The sequence below is a fragment of the Crocodylus siamensis genome, chromosome 1 (assembly GCF_052110815.1).
Source record: "Crocodylus siamensis isolate JL-2025a chromosome 1, ASM5211081v1, whole genome shotgun sequence".
In the NCBI taxonomy this organism is placed as follows: Eukaryota; Metazoa; Chordata; order Crocodylia; family Crocodylidae; genus Crocodylus; species Crocodylus siamensis.
The window spans coordinates 204499762-204518291 of record NC_143395.1 but is presented as its reverse complement, the minus strand read 5'-3'; the positions used below and the strand labels follow the sequence as shown (position 1 = coordinate 204518291).

Genomic DNA, 18530 nt, shown 5'->3' with positions numbered 1-18530 from the left:
GTTCAGATGGGGACTATTCCAGGGAAGTACAATGGGCTGTTTTTACAGGAAGTTAGACTTGATGTACCTTCTGGCCTTACAGTCTATGAACCTGTAAACACCTTTCATACTGTCTTGTTTCTGCTTGCAATAGTATAGCAGGTGAATGCACAAATATTTTGCTAGAGAAGTGGGATGAAAGAGGCTAAGTGGGCTGAGTTCTAGCCTGCAGTTCATGTGGGGAACATTTTGGAAGGGCTCAGTGGGAGGCAGGCTTTGCTGTAAATAGTTTGTAAGCAACCCCAGGGGGAGATAGCAGTCTGGAACTAGCAGCAGGGCCTGGAGACCGCTCTCTGATTGGATTCCTGTGACTTTGTTTCATTTAATTGGGTAAGTGCTGTCCCCAGGTTAATACTAGAGTTTTGTATCTATGCTGTTGCAACTGTGGCTTGGCCTGAAGACAAAAAAAGAAGGTGAGAGAGCGCTAGGCAGTGGAGGGAGAAAGTCCCAGTGGAGTTTGTGGAAAGACAGAGGGAACAGGAATGGCAAAATAAAGACTATTTGGAGTTGAGCAGTCTGCCTGTGTTATTTGGCACACTGACCACCCCTTTGAAGAAGAAAACACCCCACTTCCAGGAGCAAAAAGGAGCTCTGGGAGGTTGGGAGTGCTACAGATCACTGGGAAAGCCAGGGACTGAGCAGAACCAGGGACTCAAAGCCCAAGGTTTGCCCCTTGAGACTCCACAGCTGAGGGCTGGCTTCAGGGGGTCTTCTCAGGAGAGGGATACCAGAAAAGGTTTCTTTCTGGGGGAGTCACAAGAAAGAGCTCCCATCCTTCTACCCCCCCCGCAATACAATGTTGATCTTGTAACAGGCAGCAATTTAAAAATCGTCTGTAGGAATCCACAGAGCAGAAGAGGTCCTGCTACAGTTTTGCTGCACTTGTAGCTTAAGACTTTTCTGATTTGACTTCAATTCCTACTTATCAATATACAAAAGCCTCCAAAGAACAAACAGCCCCAAACAGAAACATGCTGGTCTGTGCTGTGCTTGAGGACCATTTCCACACATCTGTAAGTCAGAGGGAGAAGAAGTCCCCTCTCTTTGCCACTTGCTGTGCCAGGAAACTCACCCTCCATTGCTTATATTCTGCTTCACTGCTGCCCTGGCAGGCAGCACCACTGACAGGGCTGATGGCAAAGTGTGGGTTTGGCACCCTCTGCATCCATCTTTTGTCTTGCCAGTCAACACATTAAACAGCCAACAACAAAATGCCCTGCTTCTCAGTAAGTGTCTGTCCCAGAGCAGAAACCTTGTTCAGACTGGAAGGGGAAAGAAAGTCTAAATTGCAGAATTTGTAAAATTCACTGACTTACTAACCCTATTTGAGCCTAGGCTGTTGCACTTATGTCACCATGTGCCTTTGAGAGCTGCTGTTGTTATTCAGTTCAGGAAACTGAATATTTCCAATCTAGCGTGTCCAAATGAGATTATTTCAGGGGGAGGGAGGGTGGGGGAAGAGGGGAGAGAAGGGGACTATTCATCCTGGAGGTAGGTTTCTGACAAGGGAAAAAAAAAAGTCTTGCTATAAAATTCCCAAATGGCTCTGTAGTTTCACTGCCTTCTGTGGGAGCATCTTCATTTATACCAGCTGAGGATCTAACCCAGCGGGAGGAAACTATACACTTATATCTACCATCTGGCTATTTACATTATTTTGTTCGTGATCATCCTTCTTATACTTCTGTCAGATTAAAGAATTTTTCAAGTAACCTGAATTCCATCTCTTACCTGCTTTCCTCCTGGGCTCAGGAAGCCATCCCTTTACGTTTCCTGTAGAACTGCTGCAACCCAGCTCCAAGCATCTAAAAGTAGTCCGTTTCCACCACCAGTAAGTACTACCTGACTTCAGAGGACCCTGGACACCCAGCTGAGTAAAGTCACCTCTGAGTTACTTCAGTGATTTCTTTTGGTTACTTTAGCAACCCTTCTATGTCATCCATTGTGAAGTTACAGGGTTCATTCCACCACAGTGGTCCCTTTTGAAAATGTTGAGTACAATGGGGTTTGCTGGAGTCAAAAGAGGCATTAAAGTATACTTGTGTGAGGACACAATACCTGATATCACCCCTATGGAGCAATATTAATATTCTGCCTTTCAACATAAACCTCTACTCAAGGATCCCAAAGTGGCTCTTACACGGTAAAGAATTCTTGCTGTGGGCAAGTCAGAGCTAGTCCCTGCATCGTAGCAGCATATGTACAGTGATCTTTACCCTTGTAGGAAAACGCAGAGCCCTGGTTTCAGAATTGTTCGGGTGCAGCTCTTCAAGAGTGCAGTGACAGCTTCACTGTTGAAAGCATCGGGGTACAGCTCCCACTTGGGGATTGCAGTTGGCTTTTTTTTTCCTAGAAATCTGATCACTTAAAGTTGTGGTCAGACTGGGTGCTGAGCTTTTGGCAAATCTGATCCACAGGTTCTTGGCTCAGAGCCAACAGCAACTGTATGACAGAGCTGGGGGGCAAAAGATGGGCCTATGACCTGCTGTTCCTGTGGAGAACCACTCGATCAAGCTCTCTTTCCTAATGAGCCCTGGGCTATCAGGTTCAGACTGTCACACTGATCCACAGTCCATTATGTATTCTGTGGAGAGGTAAGCTTCAATGTTGAAGGTAAAAATATAAAAATAATGCTAGCGGACAAAACGGACTAGACAAATGCAAATGGTGTGACTTTGGCACAAGCAGCTGTGTGTTCTGGGTAAGAAACAGAGCTGGGCACAGGATAGGCAGCTCTGAATACAAATTCATGGCTGTCCTATGAACTATGTAGCCTGATGTAAATCTGCATTCCCCTGTTTCATTCCCTTTCCAAGGTGCATGGAGGATTGCAGAGTGTGCTCACAAACTACCTTGAAGATATAGTGTTGGGGATTGCGACTACCAGGCCTTAACATAAGCAAATAAGCCCAGAAATAAAGTTCTGTATACTTCTTTGGTGGAAAAAAAAGGGACTTTAAATTACAAACTCCCCGGTGAAGCCTGTCTGGTAGCCTACAAATAGTATTTCTTGGCCTCCATTCAATCACGTTGATACTTCCTCTCTTGGCTGCAGATAAGTGCACCAATCAGAATACAGGAGTTTCTGGCACAAGCCACAGGTCTGCTCCCTCCCTCCCCCGGCTCTGCAGAGAAGACTGCCAGAGGCGCTCAGGGCCACACTGATTATGAGGTGGGGAAGAAGGTGACACTGTGTGATTGATGAATTGAGAGGACTCCTGCTCCTTCATGGAAAAACAGAAGGAGACCAAATGCAGAAAGGTCCCACCTGGGTCATCAAAGCATAGTGAAAGAACCACTAGCCACCTCCTGTTCCAAATCTTCCTTGGATTAAGCTGCCACGACACCGAAGGGACTGCATGTGGGGCCTGAAAACCCTGCGGGGAGTAAGGCCAAAAGAGGCAGAACTGCTCTGAATTCTACCCTTACTGGTGACATGAGGCAGACAGCTGTGTGAGCAGACAGCCCTGCTCCCCACCATGCCGCAGGTGAGGACAGGGATATTCCCAGCACCAAGCAAGCCTCAGCACCAAGCAGACAGAATGAGGCCACTGCCCAAGGACTCAATGTGCTCTGCTGAGGCCCTCTTCAGATGTGGCAGCTTCGAGGGGCCTAGCTGGTGCACCACTTAACTGATTTTGTTCCCAGATTAGCTGACCCATTGCCAGGTTTACACCACACCTTTGGTACTTGTCCTCCTGAACCCCTCTCCCCCACATGAGCCTGTTCTTCTCTCCACCCATGCACTCAATCCCACACAGGACCCCACCCAAATGACTGTGGGACATAAAGCCTGAACAAAGTTTGCTGCAGAAGAGCAAGGAGCAGACTCAAGGAGCACCCAGTGTTGATTGGGACCAACCCTAAGCAAGGGCAGCAAATTCCCTGGGGGTTAAATATCAATAGCTAGATCCCTAGTTGGTGTAAACTAGCTGCTGCCTTGCAAGGGAGCTGATGAACAAGACCAGCTCCCTTGCAAGGTGGTATCAGTTGTGTTGGCAGTGGCCATCTTACAACCCCTGTAGGTCTGGCCTATTCTCTCTTGGCTGGCAGCTTTGCTTTGAATCTGCTCAAATGGATTGGGGACAGCTACAGCTCTGTCTACCTCATTATGCTGGAACTTGATGATGTCTCCTTTGCCAAAGGCAAGATGGACTCTGGTGGGAAAAATGTTGCTGATTTAACACCACCTAATGAAGAAGGGCAGGTTGGCAGGATAGCTGAGGCCAGTCCTGTGATTGCTCAGCACCTACAGCTGGGGAGTGGTTCTCCAAGCAGCTCAAGTCCCAGCAGCTTTGCAGTGCTGAACCCAGGATGCAGGTGCTGAGCCCTGCTGGAAAATGTCAGATTCAGTATCTATTAAATGCCCTATGGATGCCACCTAGAGCTGGCTCTGGACACAAATACAATTAGAGGAGGCAGCACTTGCAGGTGCCAAGAGGCAGGACTAAATTCTGTTTCAGATTCCTTGCTGTTTCGCATTGGCACTGCCTGGGAACCAGCTGGCATGTTCTCTCCCTGCTGCTATTGCCAGGGCACTGGCCAGTACACTCTCTTCACATTCTCTCCTCTGCGCCACACTGTCTCCTTCACCTGCTGCCCCCGAGTCCAATAGCAGGCAGCCTGAGCTTTGCTTGTCTGGCACTTGCTTCCAAGTGAGCTGCTTGTCATGGCTCAGGGGAGTGGGGCAGTCTGGACCATGGTTATGCTGGTTTGGATTTTATGCCTCCCCACTCCTCTTCTGGCAGGGTGGATGCTGCCACAATCCCAGCCAGCTGTTCAATTGCAGCTTCCCCATAAGGCACAGATTGCATTTTGGGGCCCAGCTGAGACATAGCATGGCCTAGCAGTGGACTTATATTTGTACATGGGCAAGAAGGCAGCCTTTGCTTGCGAGTACAAGCTCCTGACCTGCCTCAGGACCAGATACATTGGCCTGGACATTTCTGGCCATTTGCAGCCCTTTTCATGTGATAGGAGTCACTTGGCTTTCAGGTTCCTTCTTTATAACCTCACTTCAAGCTCCTGAGGACACCCTGCTGTGACTTGCTGCAACAGCCTGTGTCCAGTGCTATAGCAACGAAGTTTGGCACCTGGGCCAAAGCCTGCAGCAGTAGTCTGCCCTCACCCCATGCACAAATCTGGGGGGCACATCCCCCATGCTTGCCCGGGAGTGCACCCAGTGCTGGGAGCTACCCTTCCCCCATCCCCATGCCCCACCAAACGAGCCACTCCACCCCACACCGTCTTGGCTGGGCAGCACCTGTTGGTGCCCCTTCACTTCAGTGCCTGGGGCAGTCACCCCACCCTCTTGCTACAGTACTGGGTGTATCTACACTGTTGTAGGTCACATATGCCCAAGCATACCCTGCACTCATGCCCTGCTTGTCCACTCTGAGATGTACACTGCATATCTGGAAATACATTAGTAAGGCTGCTCCAGGTTCACACATCAGTATCTGCTCTCATTCAGTCTCCAGCAGCCTGAAAGCAGGTGGTGGGGACAGGACTGGAATGGCTGCACTGGCAAACTTCTGAGTTTGGCATGTGAGCATGAAGATATGGAGGGCAGAGGGAAGTATGAACAGGACATGTCCAGTCCTTGCCAGCACCCACCACTGCAGTATGTGGCCTGGCCCAGCAAATTGTGAATTTCTTCATTTGTTTTTTGTTCTCATAAAAAGAAAATAGGCTGCATCTCCAGCTTAGTGTAAGCCTGTCAGCTTGTGTTACATGAGCCTGGCCAGAGGCAAGACCTTCCTCTCCAGAAAATCTAACTTGCCCAACAGTTCCCTCCCAGGTAAGCCACGAGCACATCTGACCAGAGACATCTGTCCACAGGTATTATCTGCTCATGTTGCTGGGGGAAGGGATAAAGACACCAGATAAACTCCTGGCTTACTGCCACCCAGGAGTTTCACCCTGGGTGCAGTGAGGAGGCTGATCAACCAAGTGCACCAAGATCATCAAAGAATGGCTGGTCAAGTTCTCCTAACAGGCTGATTTCCTGAACTCGCTTGCAACCCACTCATAGGGTAGACTGGGGACGTGTAAAGCACTTGACCCATGGGCTGTGCCTCTGATGCACCACCTGGGGAGAGCCTGGGCGATGCACAGCTTGACTGTTGCATATGCATGATGCCTGGAGCAGGGGCACTGGCTCTGGCCATGAGCCAATGAGCCTGTCAACTTGCGCACAGCCATTAGTATGTGCACAGTGCTGTATGTCCAAATTTGGCACGCACACCCTAGGCATGCCAAGCTTCATAACACTGGTCCCATTAAAGACAGACCCAAAAGATACCCACCTCTCCATTTACCCCTTTGTCACTGGATCAACTCCTGGGGACTGCTGGCAAATGCACACAATGCCCACAGCATTTCTAAGTGGTCCTCTGGAAGCCTCTTCTGTTCTGGGGCAGGTAATGGGAGCTCTTTCTTTTACCAGGGTTGGGGCAGAGCTCCCAGATCCCACCACTATGGCAGCTACTGAGAGTTTAACACACACGGGTGCATATCACCAAGGCATATCTGGAGTCTGGACAGTGCTTGATGGGTCCAGGAGAGCTTGGCCCCAAGCAGCTGCCTTTCCTCCCTGAGCAAAGCAAAATAGGATATGATTATAGTTCATACTGAGGAGGGTCGGCCCAGGATTGGGTCCTGATAGGTGCATTCAGTGCTTGGCTCTACGGCCGCGTGGCCATTGGAACATCCATCTTTTCTGGCTTCAAGACTGGCTTCAAGCTTAGTCACTTCATAATTGAACTTGGAAGTTCAATTAGCCATTTGCCAGAGGCACACTGAGGACTGCTGGATGGAAGATGTCACCATGTCAGACTGTCACCCATTTCCAGCTCTCTGCTCAATGAGGGCATGTACCATTCCCTGGTGCAGAAACATGGGTGCAAGGAGCAGCCTGGGGATGAAATCTCCCCCTTTACCACCTTCCTGTAAGGCTATCCTTTTTTTTAAATTGTGAACATACTCATATGTTGACTGAGATAAAACCTTCACAGAAAGTGCTATCAGAATTACTCACCAGTTGTAACATTTCTATTTACATGTGTCACAGAGGTTAACTGCAAAGCACTTAAATTAAATCCCCGCAGAGTTTTCAATTTTTAGCTTGTCCTCAGAAGAACTTTCGGTAACTTTTCTATGGTTCTGATCAGAACTGGCAGCTGTTCACTCACATGTGTGTTTACCGAAATACCCATAGTAACTACAGACTCTTTTCCATGTGATTGTGCATGTCTGTTTTGGACTGGGGGCATGGCATACGCACGCTATGGAAATAAGAAAAATCCAACGACCAGATTGCGCTGGCAGTGATGTGTAGCTGGCTCCCCCTGCTGTCCAGCTGCACAATCGCTCATACACTGTGTCCCTCACAGGACCCCTACCCCATTCCTACGCAAGCAGGAGAGCTCTGGGATGAATCCAGGGTGTGTAATAGTTTAAATAAAGATCCTGGTGACTTCATGTTCAGCAGGCTCCCACGCTTGTCTCTTAACCTGCTAGATTTGTTGGCTGGAAACTTTTCTGGGTCCCAGTAGTCTCCAGACACTGGCCTTGGCCCAGGCTCTCTGGCCACTTCCTTGGTACAGACGCTTTGTCTGCTGCCCCTTTATGGAAGTGGGACCTGTTATCCAACAGTTCTAGATTCCTCCTGGGGCATCCGGGTCTATAGCAGGAGTGGGCAAAATGCGGCCCATAGGCCATTTCTGGTCCACCGGCCACTGCCAGGAGTCTGAGGAAAGAGGGCTGTACCCTGTGCTGCTCTGGTCTGCCACAGCCTGGGCTGGGCTGGGCAGATCAGGGCAACACAGCACACAGACTCCTCTTCCTGCCTCCCCCCACTCCCCGACCCCACCTGGCTTCCCGTTGGCACTGTGGCTACACAGTCCAGTCACTGCAGCCACCCATAGCCGGGCCCACACAGGATGGGGTGCAATGCAGTGCACTGAGCAGCTGTCCCACCTGCCACAATGAGCCGTTGCCACCAAAGCAATGCTAAGAGGGGAGTCTGCTGGCTGCCAGAGGGACTTGGCTCAGGACAGCTGCCACCAACCTTCCTGGTGTGACACAGCAGCTCATCATGGCAGGCGGGCAGGATGGCTTCCCTGAGTGCTGCATTGCACCCCATCCTGCACAGGCTCAGCTGCCAGTGGCCATCGTGCCAGGACTACACAGTACCAACAAGAAGCCAGGGGCAGGGCGGGGATGGATGCAGGAGGATGAAGGAGTCTGTGTGCTGTCTGGCCTGGCTCTGCCTGCAGCAGAGTGGAGTAACATGGGGCACAGCCCTTCTACCTCAGGCTCCTGACAGTGGCTGGAAGTCTGGATAAGATCAATTAGCATCTCCCACTGGCCCTCAACAGCTTACCAATACTCGCTAAATGGCCCTCCAGCTCAAATAATTGCCCCCCTGTGGTCTACAGTCTGCACTTTCAGGGATCCTTGGGGGTCAAAGTGAACGGATCCAATGCAGGGAGTTCCAAAGTCCAACCATGCACAAGAAATACGCAGCTCTAGAAAAGATCATTAAGGCATGTACACATTTCCTTGCCTCAGTTCCCTGCTACTCCTAACCTTTGGTAAGGGTCCTCAAGAGACCCTGATCTAGGCAGATCTAGGATTTTGAAAAGTGGGGTGTAGGTGGTGCAGTGCAGCATCATATAACACAACACGCATTTTCTTCCGATTAAGAAAAAACTAGAAGCTTGGCTAACATGCGAGGGGCCTAGGGCTTTATTATTCTGTTTAACATCCAAGCAAAAGCAAATACAACTAAGTTTGGAGGGAGGGCTGACTGCCAGTTCCCAAGGGGGGCAGGCACCTGGTTCTGGGGGAGTACAGCTGTTCTCCTAGTCAGCCATGCATGGAACTGCTCCCTGCACCCCAACATTTGGGTCCTTCAGACACTTCACCATGGCCCCAACATGCCCTTCACTGCCCTTTATGCATTGTCCCTCCCATTTCAAACGCCCCTTTGATTCAGCATCCTATCATCCCACATATACCCATGCTCAGTCCATCCCATTGTGCCTCAAGTCTCATCAGATCCCACCATCCCCCTCGCTCCCCACTAAGATCTTCCCCTACACCCCTGAGCAGCCTCATTCCCTGCCCCCCCCACCCACAAGCACTCTTGGCCCCCAAACCCCTCAGACCGCATTTCACCACCATAGCCTCCACCACCCTCCTCAGTCCCTAACTCCCATCTTCTACTCACACCTACCACATCCCCATAATACCCCAGACCCCTCCTCACCCCTCTATCTCCACAGACCCCCTCCCCCACCTCTAAAAGCTGCTGACTGCCCATCCAGCCATCCTAGCCCACAGCAGCCCCTTCCCTCAGAACCCCTCCCAGACAAAAAAAAGGAAGGGGATTTTTTTTTAACTCCTATGATTTTAGGCTCTGTGTGCGCTTTTCAATGCTACCTGGAGGATTTTCAAAGAAGGGGAAGTATGTAAAAAAAAGAACATAAATATTCAATGTCCTTGAGCAAAGCCATAGAGAAGAGTCACGTGCTCTATTAGATGCCTTTGGCAAAAGGTTAAGATCAGCCTTAACTCTCACTGGGACTCTGCCCATTTAGAGAATTTGGCTTAAAGACAGTCTTTGGGTTTTGATTTAGTTCTCCACGTTCAAGTGAGCATAGAAGAGCCTTGGAAAGGACATGCTAACCCTGCCCTGCTACAAGAAGTGCCTCACAGAGGTGCTAAAGTCAGCCCAGGCAACACCACAGCAAGGGAAGTGTTCAGCCTGTTACATGTTCAGAAAAGAATAGCCCTGCAGAAATTCAGATGTCATCCCACTACCAGGCTGAACCAGGAAACATCTTCAAACCTCCTTACTAGTCCTTTGTGGTTTGGAAAACAACTTGAAGCCTCCGGGCTGTGAAAAAATGGGACTTTTAGCCTCGTTCTGACTGATGAAGTGGGTTATTTCTTAGTTTATCAGATATGGGGTAGTGCACAGATCATCAAAACAGATGTGGTGAGCTGCAAGGAGAAGAGGGGGTAGCCTGGCTCAGACAGAGACATTAGGTTTGCAGAAATAAAATCCTGCACCCATCAGTGCTTTGCCTGTGCCACCAGGTGTCACTGTTGCAGAAGCAGCTGTGCAGTGACTAGCAAGCTGCAAAACAATCAGAAAAAAAAAAAGGAACTTTGGTAGGAAAAGATGCTTGCACACATCACATAAGAGATAGATGATAATAAACTGTAAAAAGCCCCAGTTATTAGCATCTGCCCTAAAATTACCATGCACTTCCGATCACAGCTCTTGTTATTGAAGTGCAACTAGAATGAAAGACAGAAACAAGCTCCAGAGTCAAAAACAAAGGAATCTTAGGTATTTTACGATCTTTTGTCATACTACTTTTTAATGAATGCAAGGTGTTACAGTAACCACTTCCTGTGCTGAATGAAGCTGACGAGCTATTTGGCTTACTGGAAATGAGAGAGTTAAAAATTACCACTTCAGATTGAAAAACAACACTGCTACGTTTTAACCAATCAGTGGCTGGCCTCAACTCCTCATCATGGCAGCGCTCATTCATTTCTTGCTAAGCAGGTGGCCAGATTTTTACTATCCTCACATGCTTATACTAAGGTCTTTCTTGCTGACTTGTAAACCAAACTTAACAAGTGATTTAACGTTATGAATTGGTAAGGGGGGAAATTATAAAAGGGTAAGAAAGCAAAACAGAAGATGTGGGTTTTTTTTGTCAAGGACGTAGTTGCTGTTTGACTGAGATCATGTAATGAGAGTCACGTTGACAATACAGTAATGTCATGAAGCAGTTTAAGAATTGCTGTGGCTGGTGGAGGAGGATTGCTCTTGTTCTTGAGCGTTAGATTTACATCCACATTCCAGCACCTGTCCCCAGTATATTTTCCTACAATGCCAAAACAGCTCTCTGCTTTCCAGCGTGCTTTCCTATCTTGCAAATGCATCGCCAGCTGGGAGAGAACCAGAGTCTTAAAGTCAGCCTCTTCTGCCCTATTATTTGAAGAGTGCCGGCTCCAAGGGCAAGCCTCATGATCCCTCTGATGGTAAGAGCCAGTGAATTTGCAACAACATTGAGGGAATGCGAGAGGAAGTAGTCTTCTGTTTTCAAACAGTTATGAGCTATAGGAATTTACTAGAGAGGGGTTAAGGGAAAGAGGCTGAGAACATCCAAGCCCTGGAACATCCAGAGACACCAGAAGAGCTGTGCTTGCTAGCTAAAGAGCGATGAATAAGAGAAGAAAAGATCAAAGTTCATAAAATTGTTCATAACATCAGGAATGGTTTGGTGAAGGTGGATCAGGAGCCTGAGCTTTCCTTGTCTCAATGCAAGAACCCAGGACAGCTGACAAAAATAAGAGTAGGAAATTCAAACCTGATCAAAGGAAACACTTCTTTCCACATCATGTGCAATTAGGTTCAGTACCACAGGATGTTGCTGGGGCCAAGAACTGAGCAAGATTCAAAAAGATATGAGCATCAGAGTTGCAGTGTAGGAATAGCTAATGATAAAAAAAGGATAAGCTAATGATAAAAAGAAGAGTACAGGAAGGGAAATAAAACCACCTCTTCAGAGTTTAAGCCAATCTCCACAGATTTCAGAGTTTCTTATGCCTTCCTCAGAAGCAGCAGGTGGTGGAGAAAGGACTCTGTGTTAGATGGGTCCTGGATCTACCCTAGACTAGCTGTTCCTATGACTGGAAGGGGAAGGATGTGGGTGACTACACTGGCATTTTAGTATTTCACCTGTGGAAGCTGGTCCTGGGGCCTCAGAGAAACATGCCAAGAGCAAAGTAATTGGCTTTGTGCCTTTCTCAGTATCTCAGTGGTGCAAGTAGTGCTGAATATTGTTTTCTAAAAAAATAGTGTTTTGGGAAGGAGGAAGGGAGCAGAGCAGGGGGTCATTTTTTGCCTTGAAAACCTCCAGAGTACTAATCCAGCAAAACTATCAGTCCTGGCAGTGCTGATCTCCTTGGTACCAGAGGACCAGTGAACAGCATTTACGAACAGCATGGTCTCCTGCCAGCCTTGCCCATGTGGCCCAGCCTGGTAGGCGGTCACACTGCATACCTATCAGACGAAAATACAGTGAGTGCGTGATCCCCTCTACTCTTAGCCCAAGTGCAACATCCAACGGGTCCCAAACACCACATTCCTCTAAACCTGGTATGTTGAGCACTTCAAGCCAGATATAACCTGGTAGGTACCACCCATGAGCACAGGCTGTTTTGACCTTCGGGCCCTCGTCCATGCAGTAGAGAGATGGCAGGAACGTTCCATGGAAAACTTGGGCTCAGGCTGTAAAAGCCAAGTTCCTGCAGACCCTTCTGAGCCACCTACCAGACAGGTTAAACCCCACCTCCAGCTCCAAGACTGAGGGACATGGATGGGTGCTCAGCTCTACGTTGCTCTGCAGCAGCTGAAATTTGAGTCAAAATTAATCCCATGGTGAACTCTGGGCAGCCAGTGCCCTGCCTGTCACTGAGGCCAGGGGGACTCTGAGCAGGAGCTCACCACAGGATGATCATCAAGGGCACTAAGAGAAGAGCACTCAGGGATTCGAGCTCAACATCAGCTCAAAAGCTCTGGGGACTCAATCCTATGGTCTGTGCTTGCTAGACTTGTTTTACTAATGTGATGTGAACCCAGCAGGGTGGAATGAGCAGTTCTACTCCCCCACTTCCAAAAACATAGCTTTTGAAAAAAATCAGGCCATGGCCATCCTGATCTTACTAAATGCACAAGGTCTCCAGAGCCTTCCAAAGTTGCCTGCAAACTCATCAAGCCATTTTGGGATCAAGCTAAAGCTGTTCTAGCATCATCATTGGACATTATCCTCAGGAAGAATTTCAGGATAATGTGATAGTCCCGAACACAAACCTTACTGCAAATACCTCAAAAGCACTTCCAGGCTCATAGGTGACTGGTAAGGAGGGCATGGGGGGGGGAATGCGGGTGATCGCCAGACTTGTCCCCACTGCCAACACTGACTTCTGTGGATGCCCTCCCAGACTCAAGAGGCATCAGTAGCCCATGTCCAGGCTGCAGCCTATTCTGGAAACAATGGTCTGTACTGAACTGCTCCAACTCGTTACCTCACAAATGCAGTCATTTCATAAGTCTCAGGATGAGGAGAGAGATGCTGTGAACTGTGGATCCCCATCCCAAGCCACAGACCATGCTGCAGATCAGTGGTCATAAGCCCATTACAAGCCACTTTGGTCATGTCCTGATGATGGCTCAGATGCTGCTGAAATTATTAACAGGCTCCCACATCTAGATTTGGTTGTTTAAATACCGCTGTCACCCCTTTTGGTACATGATAGAAGAAGGGATTGTGCTTGGTACTGGGGCAAGACAGCAAGGGGAAGCCACACCAGACTGCAGCTCCTTGAAAGAAACCTCCTGCCCTCTTCCCCATCCGTTACATAATGGTGCATCATAGTTTCATAGTTTCTAGGGTCGGAAGGGACCCGAGTAGATCATTTAGTCCAACCCCCTGTCTTGGGGGGTCAGTAGCGGGGCAGAGAGGTGTGTGGGTGTGAGGGGACAGCTACATACAGAAAGGAGGGAAAAGGACGGGTGAGACCATACTGGTGAGGGAAGAAGTGGCAGGGACAGTCATGCCTTGAATTGTTACACCTGGGACCATGTTGGGGGGAGGGAGGGGCAGGGGGAGCACACAAGCCTTCAATGTCCATGAATAGACGTCCTGGGCAGCAACATGCTCAAGGCAGGGGCCAGAAACTAGGGGCATGAAAGAGAAATGCTACAGGACAGGCAAAGGAAGGTGACAACTGTGGCCTAGGGGAGAAAGGAAGGAGCTAGAAAAAAGGGGGAGGCAGAAATTCCCCCAGTGATGGGGCTCACTGCCTGGGCAGGTGCTGCAGGGAAAGCAAGCCTGGCTCTATAGAGCAAGGGGGAGGGAACCACTTCTCTTCTAAGGCAAAAGGAGAAGAGATGGGAGAGGCCAGTTCGTTCCCACCTCAGTGCACATTGAAACCTCTGCTTCCTCTCTCTCTTCCCCATATCAGTCAGCTAAAAGGGGAGTCAGTTCCTGCTGCTGGGTCTCGCCAGAGCTGGGTGCTGCAAGCAAGTGAAAGCAGATTCCAGTGCCCTCCACACTGACATAATTGAGAGGAGTCCTGGTGGACAGCCCTCAGTCCCCATTATAGGCTTCAACTGAGCACCTGGCCCCAGGGATCTATGTAAAGCAGAGCCCCAAGCAGGTCAAAGGATGCCCTGGGCCAGGCATACTTTACAGAACATCTAAAATACCCAAGTATCAGTGAGAAGACACATAGGGAACCAGCTCAAGCCTGTGCTGCCCCCCTGCAGCTCAGTGGCATCCAACTGCTCCATCCCCACATGCTAAGTGCAGGGGAGGCATAGGGGGCTGTTGTGCATGCAATGCTAGGGCCAATTCAGGCTGGTGCAGTGGTTCCACAAACATCATAGACAACAAAGAAATACAGAAGGTGGAGCCCCCTACCCCCACACAGACACTCATTGAAGAAATCCACCATAAAGGTTCCAAGAAATTGTTAATCAGATAACAATTGGTACAAGTTGATAAAGAAGCTCCCTGTAAAGTCCTTACATACGATGCCTAATTTAAACAAGTAGATTTAAAAATGTATATATAACACACATTGGGACATAAATTCCAGTATGTCTGTCACCCAGAAAACAATAAGTGACATGAAAAAGAGGCCAGATATTTGCAGTATAAAGACTTGCCAGCTGCTAAATCTGCCAGGCTTTTGCTTCTAGTCCTGTCCCTGGTGCCTTGTCAATGCTAGTAAAGTGCCTCTTACCAGTCCTTGGGGTGATGTTCTGGAAGAGTAGCTTCTGCCTTAGGAACATCTCTGTACTTGCCAGCCTGCAGCAAGGCTGGCATCCCACATTCAGGGGCAATGATCACAAGTGGCATAAAACCCTCTGTGCTGGGCTCTCTTCACATGGGGTGGAAAATGCAAAGCTGGCATTTGTAACGGGCGCCAGAGACGTCACAAATGAAACTCCTCTGATTCTCTGCCAAGATCATTGGCCAAGGTCAGATTGCGGCTGCTTTCAAATTCTGTGAAATCTCAAAAAGGAAACAGGAAGCTTCTCTCAGATCTAGCTTCACACAGCTCGTGAGGCTCACACATGCTCTACACCTCCTCCTCATCCCAATGGTGGGTGTGTGAGGCAATTATCAGACAGGCTAGCTTCATTTCCAAAGGAAGATGACAGGCTCAGGATATTTGCATTGGTCACGGTGCCCACTGGACTGGGAGCTTTGCTGCTACAGCCTGAGAAATTTCACAACAAAAGAGCAGCTAAGCATCTCCCCTTGCTGCAAGCTATGATGTGCCGAGCACCAAGCACAGATACCCTCTGCACCTGCTCAGCAGATGTTTAACCCTCTCCTCTTCACATATAAATACTTCCTCGGGTCTCTCAAAGGCAGCTTAAACAAATCAGCCTTTGCATCTTCTCAGTGCATTTAAAATCTGTTTTTGCTCAACCCCTAACTTCCAGAGCCTTAGACAGCTTGGCTATTGCAATATTAGCACATGCCCCAGCAGGAACTCAGGTAGTTTCAGTGTGACATACCCTACCATGGCAGGGGCTCCTGTGGACAATGGACTCTTACCTGGTCAGCAGCTTCTGCAGTCCTGGGAAGTCACTTAGGAGTGATTTTTCTGTTCATATACTCTAGATTCATGCTTCTCAGCTTTACAAGGTGGCAATCCCTTATTCATAATCAAACCTTTTCATAATCTCCCATAAAAATAAGCCCCATAAAACACAATGACAGCAAATGAAAATGCCATACAGTACCACATTTACCTGAATATGTGTGGGAAAAGAGCCTTGTCTTGGAGTCTTCCCTCCACCTGTCCTGGGACAGAATGGCATGTATACGGGAGGAGGGTGCTTGCAGCAGAGAGGGTGCAGAAGAAAACAGCAGGATGAAGAAGGGAGTGCACAAGCACTGTGCAGTGTTGGGGGGTTGGGGGGAGACCACGCAGCCTGCATTCCCCACCATCTCCTTCTTCTTACTTTGGGCTCCAGCTACAACATACCTGGGCCTGAGCTGCTGCCACTGTTTCTGCCTGGCTGGGTGAGCTGGGGTTCTGCTGCTGTCTTCCCCAGAGTTGGGAGTCAGAATGAGATTTGCCCCAAAGGCAAGCGGCAGAGGGGGCAAGCACGGGGGCAGGGAGGGGAAGGGGCAGAGGGCAAGGGGTTTGGCTCCCTCACTCCCCCACACTCTGCTTTTCTTACTACAGATTTATGGGGGGGCAGCGGTACAATTTAAAGATGACCCTCCAATAATTAAATTCTATACATGGAAAATTATATCAAATTTGTAAATGTCCATGTCTAGAATCTAACTGGGGGTGGGTCTTAAATTCAGAGTTGTGTTTGGGTTAATACAGTACTTGTGGCTGGGGAGCTGACCGAGAACACTTAATTGGGAAGGAACTGGGATAGTAATGGTATTTGCAAAGCATAATGGCTCCCCCCTGCTGAGGGAAGGTTGATCCAGTTTCAGAAGTAAGGTGCTAGGAATAGCACAGGGGCAGGCAAAATCCAGCCCAAGGTATTTATCCAGCCTGCAGCTGGTCCCTTGGCCCTGCTCAACCCAGGAGTTGGGGGTAGCTCAGGGCATGGCATGTGTGGCTGGTCCCACTGCTCCTGGGCATGCAACAAGGTTGGGGTGGTGTGGTGGCTGGACTCTGCTTCCTGGAAGCTCCAGTGGCGGTAGCTCCTTCTGGCTGCCACTGCTAGTGTCACTGCTGCTGCCAGCCCCAGCCCCATGGCCCAAGCGTCCCGGTCTGTCTGCCCTGCACCCACTGCATGGGGTGCCAGATGGAACAGGTGGGAGGGGGCTCCATGAAGGCTGGCCCAGGACCCCACAGACAAGAAGCGCTTGGCCGGACAGATGGGATGGAGCTGCAGGCAGGCAGGGAGAAGCAGCAGGGAGAAGGACAGGTGGTCAGGATCAGGGCCAGGACTGGGATCATGGGGCAGTGACAGCATGGGGCTGGGGCCCAGGGCGGAAAGCCACAATCTGCTGCCTGCATGTCCCTGCAATGGATGCCAGTTCTGATCACAGAGCCACAGATTGTGGCTTTGCCCCAGGACCCAGTCCCATACTGTGTATTGCCCCATAATTCCAGCCCTGGCCCCAGCCCCACCAACCTGTCCCACTCCTGGATGCTGCTCCCTGCCTACCCACAGCCCCATCCCATCTGTCTGGCCAATTACTCCCTGTCTGCATGGGTCCCTGGCTAGTCTCCATGGAGACACCAGAATCACCAGGCAGTGACAGTGTGCGACTGGGTCCCATGAGTTTTGGTGTGCTGCTGCAGGTTGTGGGTGGGGGATGCTGATCTGGCCTGCAACATCACCAAAACTCCAAGTGGCCCCCCAGCCTAAATAAATCCCAACACCTGGAATAGCATGTCTTGTGATTATTCCACAAAATGAGTTTCCCACTTGGACCCCTTGAATTGTGAAGTCTGAGCTCAGCTACATTTCTATGTAAAATCAAGAAATACAAAATCTGGGCACAGGGTTTCAAAGCCCATTGTTTCTGGAGCAGAAGGCACAGCTTCCACATATTCCAAGAAGCATCTCTTCCATGTTGGCTCCATATAGTCAGGGTGGTGGCATGCCAAATACATAGAATGAATATTTACACAGACACAGAGGACTGGGCATCCTGTGCACTGGACCTGAGGAGCTGCAGCTGTTATTTGAGCCCATGAACAGGAAGGAGCCCTAGTCAGTAGCCCAGGGCAAGTTACTTTGCCACCATGTAGTACCATTTGTTGTGCTTTGGACAGCTTTTGAGTGTGGCTCCTTTTATCAAAGTATGTCTGCTTGCTGTATGGAAAAATGAATCATCTCACATGGAAACTGTAAATGTGATACCCACTATACTCTGGGGAAAGATGGAGAAATATTCAAGTCATTGTGTCAGAGGTGGAGAAAAGGGAACTGAATGCCCAATTGCTTCAAAGTTCTGATTAGAGTCCCTTGCCCAGACATAACATAATACAGAGGCAGGTGTTTTGCCTTTGCAGCATCCACTGACTAACTGCAGTACAAAGATCTGAAAAAAGAGATAAAATAGGGTAACAATTGTGCGTCATGAGCAAAGAAGGAAAGCACAAGCAGTTTCTACAGAAGGAAAAACTGCATGGTAGGAAAGAGTCATATGAGAGATGCACTAAAAGACCATCCCAGGTGAACAATAAGACATTAGCATGGAGTGATCTGGGAAGCATCCTAATGTGATGGCATCAGACATATTCCTCTTTCTGTTCTCTATCCAGCTAAGAGTGGAGGCTGAGGATGAGTCCTTTAAGAAGTGTCAGAGGCCAAGGACATCAGATTGTGTAGAAAGAGAGACACATCACTTCCAGAGGGGTTATTTTTTCCCAATGAATCACAAAAAGCATTTTCTGACAAC

At 49.1% G+C, this 18530-nt stretch overlaps 1 long non-coding RNA gene across 1 annotated transcript in view; it reads right to left on the bottom strand.

Moving 5' to 3' along the window:
• The window catches only part of LOC149873925 (uncharacterized), a 62427-nt gene extending 47416 nt beyond the window's left edge, over positions 1-15011 (bottom strand). The window contains exon 1 of the long non-coding RNA XR_016439891.1: positions 14878-15011. This is a non-coding gene — a long non-coding RNA (uncharacterized LOC149873925). The remainder of the gene's footprint in view (positions 1-14877) is intronic.
• Positions 15012-18530: the final 3519 nt, after the last annotated feature.